Consider the following 12,971-nt stretch of genomic DNA (forward strand, 5'->3'; position numbering starts at 1 on the left):
TGACATGATTTTCACTGTTCAACAGCTTAAAAAAAAAAATGCAGAGAGCAAAACCAACCCCTGTATACGGCGCTTATCAACCTGACTAAGACTTTCAACACTGTAAATCATAATGCCCTGTGGACTGTCCTTTTGAAAATTGGCTGCCCAGGTAAATTTGTGAACATCCTTTGGCTCCTCCATGATAATATAACAGCAACAATTGCAGCTAACAATGGCTGTCAAAGTGAACCATTCATAGTGGGATCATGTGTTAAACAAGGTTGTGTTATCACCCCAACACTATTTATTATTTTCACTGCCATGATCCTACACATTGTCAAAGGGAAACTCCCCACGGGAATAGAAATCATATATTGAACAGATGGAAACCTCTTTAACTTGAGTAGGCTGAAAGCAAAGAGTTAGGTTACCATAACTTCCGCCATAAAGCTTCAATATGCTGATGACAATGTAGTGTGTGCACACTGAGAGGAGGATCTCCAAACCATCCTAAATATCTTCAGAGAAGCCTACGAAAAGATTGGCCTATCACTCAACATCCAAAAAACCAAAGTGCTGCACCAACCAGCACAAAACAACCCCCCTGCAGCGCCACAAATCCAACTCAATGGTGTAACGTTAGAAAGTGTTGATCACCTCTCCTACCTGGGCTGTTACCTTTCCACAAGGGCCGACATTGATGCTGAAATCCAGCATCCCCTGAGCTTGGCAAGTGCAGCTTTCTCCCAATTGAAGCGCAGAGTGTTTGAGGACCGGGCCATTCACAGGGAAAGCAAAATGCTTACATACAAAGCTATTGTACTACCAACCTTACTGTATGCTTGTGAAACATGGACCACTTATAAACGCCATCTCCAACTCCTCGAAAGATTCCATCAACAGTGTCTCCGAAAATTTTTACATATCACTTTGGAAGACAGGCAAACTAATGTCAGTGTACTGGAAGAAGCAACGATCACCAGTGTCGAGGCAATGATTCTTCAGCATCAACTTCGTTGGACTGATCATGTTGTTTGGATGCCTGATTATTGTCTTCCACAGCAACTACTCTATTCTGAACTTTAAAATGGAAAGCATAATGCTTGTGGTCAACAAAAGAGGTTTAAAGAATTGGTGTACTAGCTGGGTGTTTGACATGAGGCAGTACAGCACCTAGCAATTCTGGTTTTCTGTTACATAAGAATTTAAATTGCAGATACAGCAATTCACAGCAATTCAACATAACAAGGGAAAACACAGGAGATCTCCTAGTCTCCGGCACAGATTGCTTTACAACATATTGAATGTAATACAATTCTTCTGAAATCTATTAATTTGAAATACACAGCACTTCACATGAAGTGGGCTTTGTACAGTGCAGCCGGATTTAATTGTATGTTATGTAATAAGGATGCCAAGCACTTGCAGAGACCTTTCTTCTGTCTGGTGTGCTTTACAAACATTAGCTAATTCATCCACATGACGCCCTGGGAAGGTATGTAAAAGGAAATCACTTAGGCGGCAGCGGATGCCCTCTAAGGGCACATGTACAACCTCGGCAACAAAAGGATTTGCTGCGTTAGCAGCAAGTCTGGGAGCACAATTTATACAAGGTTGCAATGCAGCAGTGCAAGCACACACAACCATTCAGGAAAGCTTCTTTTTCAAGTGACAGGAAGGATACATGGCAGACATAAACCAATGACTGGATCCCTGCCAAGTGCCGAATCTATACTGCAGGGACAGGGCTGGCAGAGGATCTTTAGAGTGATAAGAGAAGGATCTAACAAAGAAGTCATGTGCTACAAGGTGCGGAGGGGAGACGGAGCCCAAAGTTAAGGTGAAAAGGATTTGTCATTCACAAATAGGATAGCATCTGCTTTTTTGAAGCAAAACTTCATACAGTGGTGCCTCGCAAGACGAAATTAATTCGTTCCGCGAGTCTTTTCGTCTTGCGATGTTTTTCGTCTTGCGAAGCACGGTCTGTCGCAACTGCGCCTCTTCAAGCGGCTTTAAGAAAAAAGCGAACAAACTCGCAAGACGTTTTTGTCTAGCGAAGCAAGCCCATAGGGAAATTCGTCTAGCAAAGCAACGCAAAAACCGAAAAACCCTTTCGTCTAGCGAGTTTTTCGTCTTGCGAGGCATTCGTCTTGCGGGGCACCACTGTACATGTTATAACTCTTTATAAATAAAATAAAAAAAATCCTTCCAGGAAGAAGTGTGCATGCACACGAAAGCTCATACCAAGAACTAACTTAGTTGGTCTTTAAGGTGCTACTGGAAGGAATTTTTTTATTTTTTTATTTTGACTATGGCAGACCAACACGGCTACCTACCTGTATCTTTATAAATAGTAATTCCCCAAGATTTGGGACCCAGACACATGCCAGTTCAGTGCTGAGGAATGGCACCACTACAGTGAACCAAACTGTCTGCTTTGGTCTCAAAGGTGTCATGAGCTAGATTCTCCCTAGCAGAGAGACAGCCTTTTTTCAATCCTGGAATTGGGATGGGCATCTTGGTGGGAATCAGGGTCCTCCTTCCTTTCTCCCATTAAATATGCTGCAATGCATAATAGCTTAAGATTCCAGTCCTGGGCTCCCACACCCTTGGAACATCCAGCAAACAATGTAGACCAGCAAATGGATATACTGTTTCATAAATATGTCAATGGATTCTTGGTTGGGGGGGAAAATAAAAAGAAGAATAAAAACTAACACAACCTATTAAGTGCAGAGAGCTGAGGCATAAACTTGAGGCATAAAATTAAGACAATTTAAGCACTAAAAAGCAAGGAACTGTAAAACTGAGCAATTCCTGCCACTAACAGCCTGCAAGGTGGCCTTATTTCATACAGCAGTAAAAGGGAAATCAAGAACTTTGCAAAACCAAGAGGACCCTTGGGATATGCATTTCAGCATCACCCTGCCACCCCCGCATTCAATTTGATACTGTTTTTGCAAATACCAGTTACGTAAGAGCACAATTGCATTCCAGGTGATGAAAACATTAATATCTTCCCTTGCAATATCGTGCAGAGATGCTACCCCTTCCATGTCCTCAACCCCTTTCCACGCTGGCCCTTCTTCCTCCCCGCCTCTTCCACTGACACTCCTTTTAAAAAAACTTGACCCATCTTATTCTGCAGCCTGGCTCAAAATAAAAAAAATTCCTTCCAGTAGCACCTTAAAGACCAACTAAGTTAGTTCTCGGTATGAGCTTTCGTGTGCATGCACACTTCTTCAGATACACTGAAACAGAAGTTGCCAGACCCTTCTATATAGTGAGAAGGTGGAGAGGGGTATTACTCAGACCCTTCTCACCCCTTGCCTTTTCCTGTAAGACCTATTACAGTCGTTAAGAGTCGTCAACAGGCTCATCTCAGCTATCTGCCAATCTCCCATTCCCACCACCCTTCTGAGTAATACCCCTCCCCACCTTCTCACTATATAGAAGGGTCTGGCAACTTCTGTTTCAGTGTATCTGAAGAAGTGTGCATGCACACGAAAGCTCATACCAAGAACTAACTTAGTTGGTCTTTAAGGTGCTACTGGAAGGAATTTTTTTATTTTGACTATGGCAGACCAACACGGCTACCTATCTGTAACTGCAGCCTGGCTGTGACCCAAAGGCTCATCGTTAGAATGGTCTTGCACTTTCTTTCTGGGCTGGATTAGACCAAGTGTCTTCAACTTTTTCAGACCCAGGATCCCCACTTTTACCCCTTTCAATTCTTTAGCTAGGTGAAAACATTTCTCTATAACCAGGCCTTTGGCTAAATAAACATCATATGGCCTTTTAAATGTGTTTGTGAAAGGAGGGTTATTGGTTTGTTTTTGCTTCATTTTTATGTTCTCATTTTGTATTTTTATGTTGTAAACCACCCTGTGTTCTTTGGATGAAGGGTGGTATACAAATTTAATAAATATAATATTAATAATAACCCAAACATGCAGTTGGGGACACATTTTTATCTTTTATCAAATATATGCTCCTATACCATATAGTGCTCCTGTTGTGACCCACCTTGGATCAGGTCGTGACCCACTAGGGGTTAGAGGTTAGGGTCCTGACCGACCTATTGAAGACTAGTGGATTAGATGGTGGGCTTTAAGCTGGCACATAATGAAAAGACAGACCACATGGCTACTTCTGGCTATGCAAAGATCCCAAAATAACCTACAGCATTCCTTTAAAAATTAGAATATAGCCTCCCCACTCTTTAGGAAACTTTGTAATGACTGCTCAAGAATTAGCTTTGATCTAATCTTAAGAAATAAAGTACCTGATTTGTGGCTGCGCCAAGCTTGAACAGTTCCACAGCAGGAGCTCCTCAAAGTCTGTGAGTTTCAAACACTCTGAAAAAGAAAAACGTGTCCAAATTAATTAACTGCCAATTAGAAGGTATATCCTACCAGGACCCAGCAACAAAGCCGGGAGCACAAGTCCCCTACTGGCTAACAAGGAAGCGGTCAATGCCACCCGATTACGGTTGACACTCTTTCCCCTGTATGCAGGTGGCTATGAAAGTTTGTTTGAAAAAGGAGCAGAAAGCCAACAAACAATAATAAATGGCAGGTCCAGAGAGCAAATCAACTGGCCTTGTTGAGTCCTGGGGAAAAAAAATAATGTGGAAACAAGGAGCGCCACAGCAATTGGCATAGTCTGGCCAAGGTTCTGGGAGGAAGAATTAATGGCCTCCTTTTGCCTTTCCCCTCTGCTTGTAATAATAATAGTAATAATAGTAATAATATTTTTTATTTGTACCCTGCCCTCCCCAGCCAAGGCCGGGCTCAGGGCGGCTAACAAGCAATAATAAAAACAAGTTGAATGAATACAACTTAAAAACAAGATTAAAATACAAGAATTAAAATATTGAAACATTAAAATATTAAAATGCAGCCTCATCACAGGAGGAGAAAGGAAAAAGAAAAAAGAGGGGGAGGGAATCAAATGGGCTCCAAGCCAAAGGCCAGGCAGAACAACTCTGTCTTACAGGCCCTGCGGAAAGAAATCAGATCCTGCAGGGCCCTGGTCTCATGAGGCAGAGCGTTCCACCAGGCCGGAGCCAGTGTTGAAAAGGCCCTGGCTCTGGTTGAAGCCAGTCTAACTTCCTTAGGGCCCAGGACCACTTGGGTGTTGCTATTTATGGTCCTTGAGGCTCTCCGTGGGGCATACAGGGAAAGGCAGTCCCGTAGGTACGAGGGTCCTAGGCCGTGAAGGGCTTTAAAGGTCAAAACCAGTGCAGTTTGAAAAGCACTGGGTGAATATGAAAAGCCAGTGCAGTTTGAAAAGCACTGGGTGAATATGCTCCCATGGCAGAGACCCCGTGAGGAGCCTCGCTGCTGCATTCTACACCCGCTGGAGTTTCTGGGACAGCTTCAAGGGCAACCCCACGTAGAGCAAATTACAGTAGTCAAGCCTGGAGGTGACCGTCGCATGGATCACTGTGGCCAGGTAGGGGCGGGAAAGGTAATGGACCAACTGCTTGATGCGGTGAAGGTGGAAAAATGTCGCCTTGGCTGTTGCTGTAACCTGCGCCTCCATGGAAAGGGAGGGGTCAAGGATTATACCCAAACTCTTGTAGAGGCTACCTCTCCGAAATTCAGATTATTACCAGGGGAGGCTCCTCCACTATAGGCTGTGCCCACTCTGAAAATATTAAAAAATGCAAAAAAAAAAAGCAATTAAAGAGTCTTTGTTCATGCATCAACACACCGATCCATGTTTTTGTGTTGTGATCTCTCTCTCAGACTTCAGCAGCAGAGGGTACAGTCATTCCAATATCCTCAGTAACTGACGCTTTAGAACAGTCTTCAAAGGCAGCCCCAAAGATAACACCCTAAAGCAGAGTTCCCCAAACTTGGAGGGGGGGACTGTTGTCATAGTCACTGCCAAATGTCCATTTTATAGTGGGGTGGCACTGTCAATGTGAAGACAAAAAAAAACCCTGGCAATACCCCCAAACAAAAAAGGGCATATTTTTCTTTAAAAAGTTAAAAATGAGGAAGGGCAGTGGACCTTGGTAAGTGCCATGAGAGTTGAGGACACCACACAGGAAACCCCAACATTCCTTTAATCCAAATGGGAAGGTACTAGAACACATTTAATTCCCACCCTGCTGATGCTCAGAAGTTATACATCTGTGATTCAGCCATGGTATCCTTCCAACCAGGTTCTGGTTCTAAGGCCTGGCTCAAATTACGGTAAACCATTTGCTTGATTTAGCTAAAAGCATTGATGCTAGGTCCAGAGGCAGCGTGGAAGGTTCGCAGGCTATGAAGGACTTGCTCATAAATTTATTGACAGTTGCACACGTTATTATAGCTAGGAAGTGGAAGGGGCAAGCAGAATATAAAATGGAAGAATGGTATAAAGAGGTGTGGGATATAAGCTATTAATGATAGATTAACATGTGCCATTAAGGTAAGATGGGGAATATGCAGGAGAAATGATTTTGAGGAGATATGGAATGTGGTTGTAGAATTTGTACTGTTAAACACCATCGCAAGAGGTGTTGAAATTCTGGGAGGTTGGATAGTTACAATGGAATGGTGTTGTGGATGGGGTGCACATTTTTATTTATTATTATTACTTTGTCAAAAAATAATAATAAAATAAAGCATGGATGTATTTCCAAAACTGGATCATTTGTAAATACACACTTGGAGTAAGCACTGCTTATTGAAATTATTTGGCTTACTTTTGAGTAGGCATGCACAGAATCATGCTTGAGATTTGCTTATCTACCCTCAATGCAACAATAATGCGAGACTTTTAATTCAAGTCATAGTGCACTGTTTTAATTTTATTAGGATGTTTTTACTGTACAATTTTAAAGAGCAACTCTGGCAAAAAGCTGAATAGAAATGTTATAAATAAATAGGACACTGTTCTTAATTAGTCGAGGGGAAACTTTTTCTCCTGTCATCTTAACACTCGAACAGATTGCAGACTGGGCTAAATTCTGTGCCCTCTTCCAGAAATATCTATTTTCTCCATTTCTAATTGCAACCAGTCTGAAGCAAAAGCTTTCTAATTCAAAAGCTGGCAGATCATAGCGTGAACTTTCATCCTGATAAAATCACTTTACTATATCCTTGCATTTTTATTTTATTTTTTGGCTGTTCTTAAAACACAATCATAGCTTGCTCCATTTTTGTACTAGCTGTAGGTATCAACCACTCAACCACCATCAATGTATACTTAGGTTACTAAAATAATGGTAAAGGGGATTATTCTACTCATTCAGAACAGCAATATATGAATACTGTTGATGTTGGGTGGAGGGCTTGGCTATTTGGTAATAAAGAAAATGTACTCTGCTTGCATTCAAAAGCACTTTTTTCCTTCTGAAGCTCTAGTAATGGTTATACAGCTAGTGATTTGGTAAACATGATCCTTGAAGTGGGGTGGGGATGGCTGTTATGCACTGAGCAGACAGGATGGTGTGTGCAAAAACATCCAAAGACATAAGAAAAATGAAGAGGTATGTGTTAGCCTAGTATGGGGAAACCTGTGGCCCTCTGGGTATTGTTGACCCACAACTCCCATAATCCATGACCACTGGTCATGCTGGCTAAAGGTGGAGACCAATAGCAACTGGAGGGCCACAGCTCCCCCAGCCTTGCCTTAAGTGTTGCATGCTATTGTCATGTTGCGGACAACGCTAATAATATAGGATGCACATAGTACAGCAAATATGCTTCCTTGTTATAGCCTTCCAATTCCAAAATCCCCCAGTTGCCACTAAATCCTACTGTTCCCATTTATGACCACAGTAATGAGATATAAAACTTTCACCCTAGGTTAGGCTACCAAAATCAGGCACTGAGAACTCAGCAACTTGGGAGCAAAGTCCTTTAAGGATTGACAGATTCCTTATGCTCCACCTTGAACACCAAGATCTTCTGATGGGACACTTTTGGTGGTCTCCCATGCCCCTGCGATTCATTCTGCCTTCACCAGGGAAGTATGGCAGGCCCTGCCCTGTGCAACTCTTTGCCAGGAGAAGTCTGGCAGAAGTAATCCCTGATTTCTTTTAACCTTATTTTTCATACTTTACTCTTCATACAGGCCTTTGGCACTTGAATATTTTTACCAACCAGTTTTACTGATAGGATATCAACGCTTTTAATTATGTAATTATTTTAGTATTGCATTTTCATGCTGTACACCACCTTGCTATTTTCCCATGGAAGTGTGGTTAATATATATTTTAAAAAAATATAACTAAAGTGGTACCTCGGGTTAAGAACTTAATTCATTCCAGAGGTCCGTTCTTAACCTGAAAGATTAGATTCTAGGAAGGCACACAAAGTGAGAATAATGATGAATCAGATAGGAGATACAGTGGTACCTCAGGTTAAGAACTTAATTCGTTCCAGAGGTCTGTTCTTAACCTGAAACTGTTCTTAACCTGAGGTACCACTTTAGCTAATGGGGCCTCCTGCTGCCGCCGCGCCACTGCTGCACAATTTCTGTTCTCATCCTGAAGCAAAGTTCTTAACCCGAGGTACTATTTCTGGGTTAGCGGAGTCTGTAACCTGAAGAGTATGTAACCTGAAGCGTATGTAACCCAAAGTACCACTGTATATGCAAAGCCTGTATTGGAATGGGAAATGCTGATACAAAAGACAGACTAGGAATCTGCAGTCTTTGTTCAAATGTAGTATTTCAAATGAAAGCAGAAAGCCATGCTGTGTGGAAGGAAGGAAGGAAGGAAGGAAGGAAGGAAGGAAGGAAGGAAGGAAGGAAGGAAGGGGCTAAGAAACAATTATCAGAGAAAAAGCAACTATTAAGCCACTGCAGACATTTCACAGTGGAGGAAGTAATTTTCATTCTTGCTCCCAAATTTCCAACATAAACTGAAAAACTTTTATAGCTTCACAGGGGAATACACAAACTTTAATTTTTCAATAAAATGCTAGCTTATGGCCAACAGCCCAAGGAGGTTCAGACAAGAGAGTAAGGTGGTGAATACGACTGGAGGAAAAGTGGAGGTGATCAATATTCTGCAACGTGGTCAATAAGCAAAACAATAAACTCCTGCAGGTACATGGGCATAATACTGCAAATAAGTGAGCAATATATGAGTATTGAATTAGTATTGATGAGAAAACAAAGCATTAGACGATAGATTTTTATGTACCCTCAAGGTTCACACATTGCATCAAATTAGAAAAAGCCAAAAAGCACACAGCCCAAGTGTCTCCATGGATGGAAGCATGTCAAAGCGAAAAGACCACCTTCCTAAGTATTCTCCCAATGGGGGAGTTTCTAGTGTTTGCATACTCCTGTAAAACTTTGCTTTCCAAAAGCCTCCTGTACCGGGTGCTCAGATCTAGCTAAGCATTGAGGTCAGAGGCTTGGTGGGCAGCAATGGGGTGAATTCCCCCCACCCACAGCTTCACCACAATCATAAACTGTGAAGCTTGCACACTTCATAACAGATTGAGAGAACCCCTGAGATCTGCACCAGCTACCTAATCCTAAATAAGACATAGGAATCATCTGCAAACCTGCTTGGGATTTGCTTGGGATCCACAGTACTATCAGCTTCAGTACTAGTTGTGTTGCAAACATTTGCCTAAGATCACAGCAGAGCAGATGAGACATCACATCTCACCATCACACACACATGAACATACCTAGCACAGATGGAAATACATTTAAAACCAAAGTCTGAAAATTAGTCCAGCACAGTGGTTCTCAGCTGGTGGTCCACAGTTACCAGGTTGTTCACATAACCCATCCATGGTATCTGTGGCAACATTCATGTAACAAAAACTACCATAAAGATGTCAAAAGTTTCAAAAGTAGGGGATCCATGGATTGGCTTTTGAAAAAGAGGGGGTCTGCAGTACTTAGCTAACTGGGAATCATTGGTCTAGCACACTGTATGTTACAACTGCTTAGAGAATTAGTATAGTGTGATTGAAGTCATCAATAATGGACTATTACAGTCCAGGATAATCCTCAAAGACAAGATACTTAAAGGCTAATAGTCTGCCTGAAGCTACACACACACACACACACACACAGAGAGAGAGAGAGAGAGAGAGAGAGAGAGAGACGTTTAACTCTTTAAGAACAAGGGACTCAGGAAAAACATTCTGTTCTCTTCTGTTTACCCAGAATTCATTTAAAAAGCAATCTAAGCAGGCAGGTTTCAGTTTGTTTGTTTTTTTTAAATATATATTTTATTCAGGATTTTCTTGTTTTACAGAAGTGTAGTGCCTCGCATTTTTTATGTAACATTTTTACAAATCAGTTTCATTTGTTGAGGCATTAGGGGGAGAAGAAAAAAGAAAAAAGAAAGGGAGGGTGGAGAGAGGGAAGATGGATAGGGGTGGGGTCGGGTGGCGGTGTTTCTATTATGTTTAATGTACCGTATTTTTCGCCCCATAAGACGCACTTTTTCCCCTCCAAAAATGAAGGGGAAATCGGGGTGCGTCTTATGGGGCGAATGCCTGCAAGCCTCGCGCGCCCGGCAGGAGGTCCCACCGGGTGCGCGAGGCTTGGGGCGGCAGCCTGTCGCCCGAAGCACGGGGAGCCCTCGGGAGGGCTCCCCCTGCTTCGGGCGAGTGTCTGCAAGCCTCGCGCACCCGGCAGGAGGTCCCACCGGGTGCGCGAGGCTTGGGGCGGCAGCGGACTGCTTGCGCGCACCTAGAAGCTTGGGGCGCGCTGAGCTCAGCACGCCCCAAGCTCCTGGTATAACGCAGCGATCCGCTAGCCCTGGGAGAGCCCCGCGGCTCTCCCAAGGCTAGCGGACTGCTTGCGTGCACCTAGAAGCTTGGGGCGCGCTGAGCTCAGCACGCTCCAAGCTCCTGGTGTAGCGCAGCGATCCGCTAGCCCTGGGAGAGCCCCGCGGCTCTCCCAAGGCTAGCGGACTGCTTGCGCGCACCTAGAAGCTTGGGGCGCGCTGAGCTCAGCACGCTCCAAGCTCCTGGTGTAGCGCAGCGATCCGCTAGCCCTGGGAGAGCCCCGCGGCTCTCCCAAGGCTAGCGGACTGCTTGCCGGCACGCAGAAGCTTGGGGCGCGCTGACCTCAGCTTGCCCCAAGCTTCTGGATTAGCGCAGGGGTCCGCTAGCCCTGGGAGAGGCGCCCGGCTCTCCCACGCTAGCGGAGACCTCGCCGGCACGCAGAAGCTTGGGGCGCGCTGAGCTCCGCACGCCCCAAGCTCCTGGTGTAGCGCAGCGCACCTGGGGGGGGAAATAATTTTTTTCCCCATCATTTCCCCCCCAAAAATCTAGGTGCGTCTTATGGGCCGGTGCGTCTTATGGGGCGAAAAATACGGCATGTAGAGTTGGGTGTCAGCGTTGCTTGTGTTGTTCACTTGTGTTCCTTTGGTGGTGAGAGAGGTTGGAATTGGCCTAGGGTGTGATTGTTTGCTGTGGTGATCTTTGTTTTCGTGTGTGGATGAGGTGGGTGGGTGTTTTGGATCAGGTTAGCCATATTGATTTGTATGCTGTTGGTGGAAGGCAGGTTTCAGTTGAAGAGTATTTTACTGGAAACATATTTTTACTGAACATATTTTATTGAAAGATATAACTTCCACGAAAGAGAATACAGTATTGCAGGAGTACTGTCTTTTCTACCATTAACAAAAGAGCTTCCATAGAACAAGACAAGTACAGGACAAGAGTCAGATCAAGAAATAATGGGCACTTAAGTATATTCTTAAATTAGGATGAGAACTGAAGAAACCCATTAAAGAAGTGAATGATATCAAAGCAAAACTGTATAAATAATCATAGATCATAGGGTTGAATCCTACCATGAGGGCCATCTATACAGGAATCTTTTGCCCAACATCAGGGCTCAAACGCATGACCTTGAGATCAAGAGTCTCATGATGGGCTCTTTTTCCACTGGCTCATTCTCTCCTACAACCAATGGCCACCACGTCCAGGCTTCTTCTTACTGGCACACCTTGCCACTTGTCATTCCTTGAATCACACCAAGTGGCAGTGTGTGGAAGAAAGAGAACTTGCTGGTATTGGTCTAGGAACCCCTAGAACAAGGCACAAGTTATTCTGGCTCCTGTTTTCAAGCTTTGGTCTTTAAAATCTGAAACTTTTGATCAATGAAGTGTCAGAAACATGGGGAGCAGGGAGGCAGAAATGTGGTTCACTCTATATTGCATATTGCATTTTTTAGACACTTGGTTGGTGGGAAAGTACAAACTTTTTTGTTTTCTTAAAAATTTTAGGGCAATATTGTTGTTAAATGGGCCCGTCACCATTTTTACAACATAATGTCTAGTGATTCATTATGCAGTAAACATACATTTATTATGCTGTAAGTGTATTGAAAAACTAATAGAACAGCAAAGCCCTTTCTAACTTTACTTTGTATTTTATGGTTTCAACTGCTGCTTATATTTTTATTATTATTTGGAATGCTTTCTTAAAAAAATACTGTTGTGGCTAATTGTAATATATATGTTACTGTTTCACATTTTTTGTTTTAATACACTGCCTTGAGAAGGCTTTCATGTTTAAACACAGAAAATATCACAAATAAATAATAAAAATACAAATTTGCACTGAGGGCATGCCACAATATCTAATGTTAGGTTTTGCACAAATCTGGGAGACGCATTACTAAAGTTTGTTGACGTTAATGAATGGGCCCAGTTCAAACGAGCAATGTGAATATGTAACAGTAAGGTTTGTGTTTACATGCTTCCACCACCCACCTCCAGCTTCAAGAAGAGTTTGGAAGCTGTTCCTTCCAGTTTAGAGTAGATGAAGCTTGTTGTCAGGGCCAGAGATCACCATTCTGGCACCTGAGGCAGACCTCAAAATGGCACCAGGGAAGAAGGGGTGAGGGAAGATCTACATCAGGAACAAGGTGGAGGGGAAAGATCTACATTGGGATCTGCTGCCCCTGTGGATCCTGCTGTCTGAGGGAGTCACCTCACCTTGCCACATGGGTTGTTGTGTCACCCAAACCTAACAAACTGTGAAAATAAAAAAATTCCT

The 12,971-nt window shown here is 43.3% G+C and overlaps 1 protein-coding gene across 7 annotated transcripts in view; it reads right to left on the reverse strand.

Annotated features, from left to right (window-relative positions):
- Nucleotides 1-12,971, reverse strand: part of TSPAN4 (tetraspanin 4) — a 508,885-nt gene that overhangs the window by 316,705 nt on the left and 179,209 nt on the right. For all 7 annotated transcript variants that reach the window (XM_081203215.1, XM_081203209.1, XM_081203213.1 and 4 more), the window contains one exon: nt 4,268-4,340. The gene's annotated coding sequence lies outside the window, so the exon portion shown is untranslated. The remainder of the gene's footprint in view (nt 1-4,267; nt 4,341-12,971) is intronic.

The sequence above is a fragment of the Podarcis bocagei genome (genome assembly GCF_964188305.1).
Source record: "Podarcis bocagei genome assembly, chromosome: 1".
Lineage (NCBI taxonomy): Eukaryota > Metazoa > Chordata > Lepidosauria > Squamata > Lacertidae > Podarcis > Podarcis bocagei.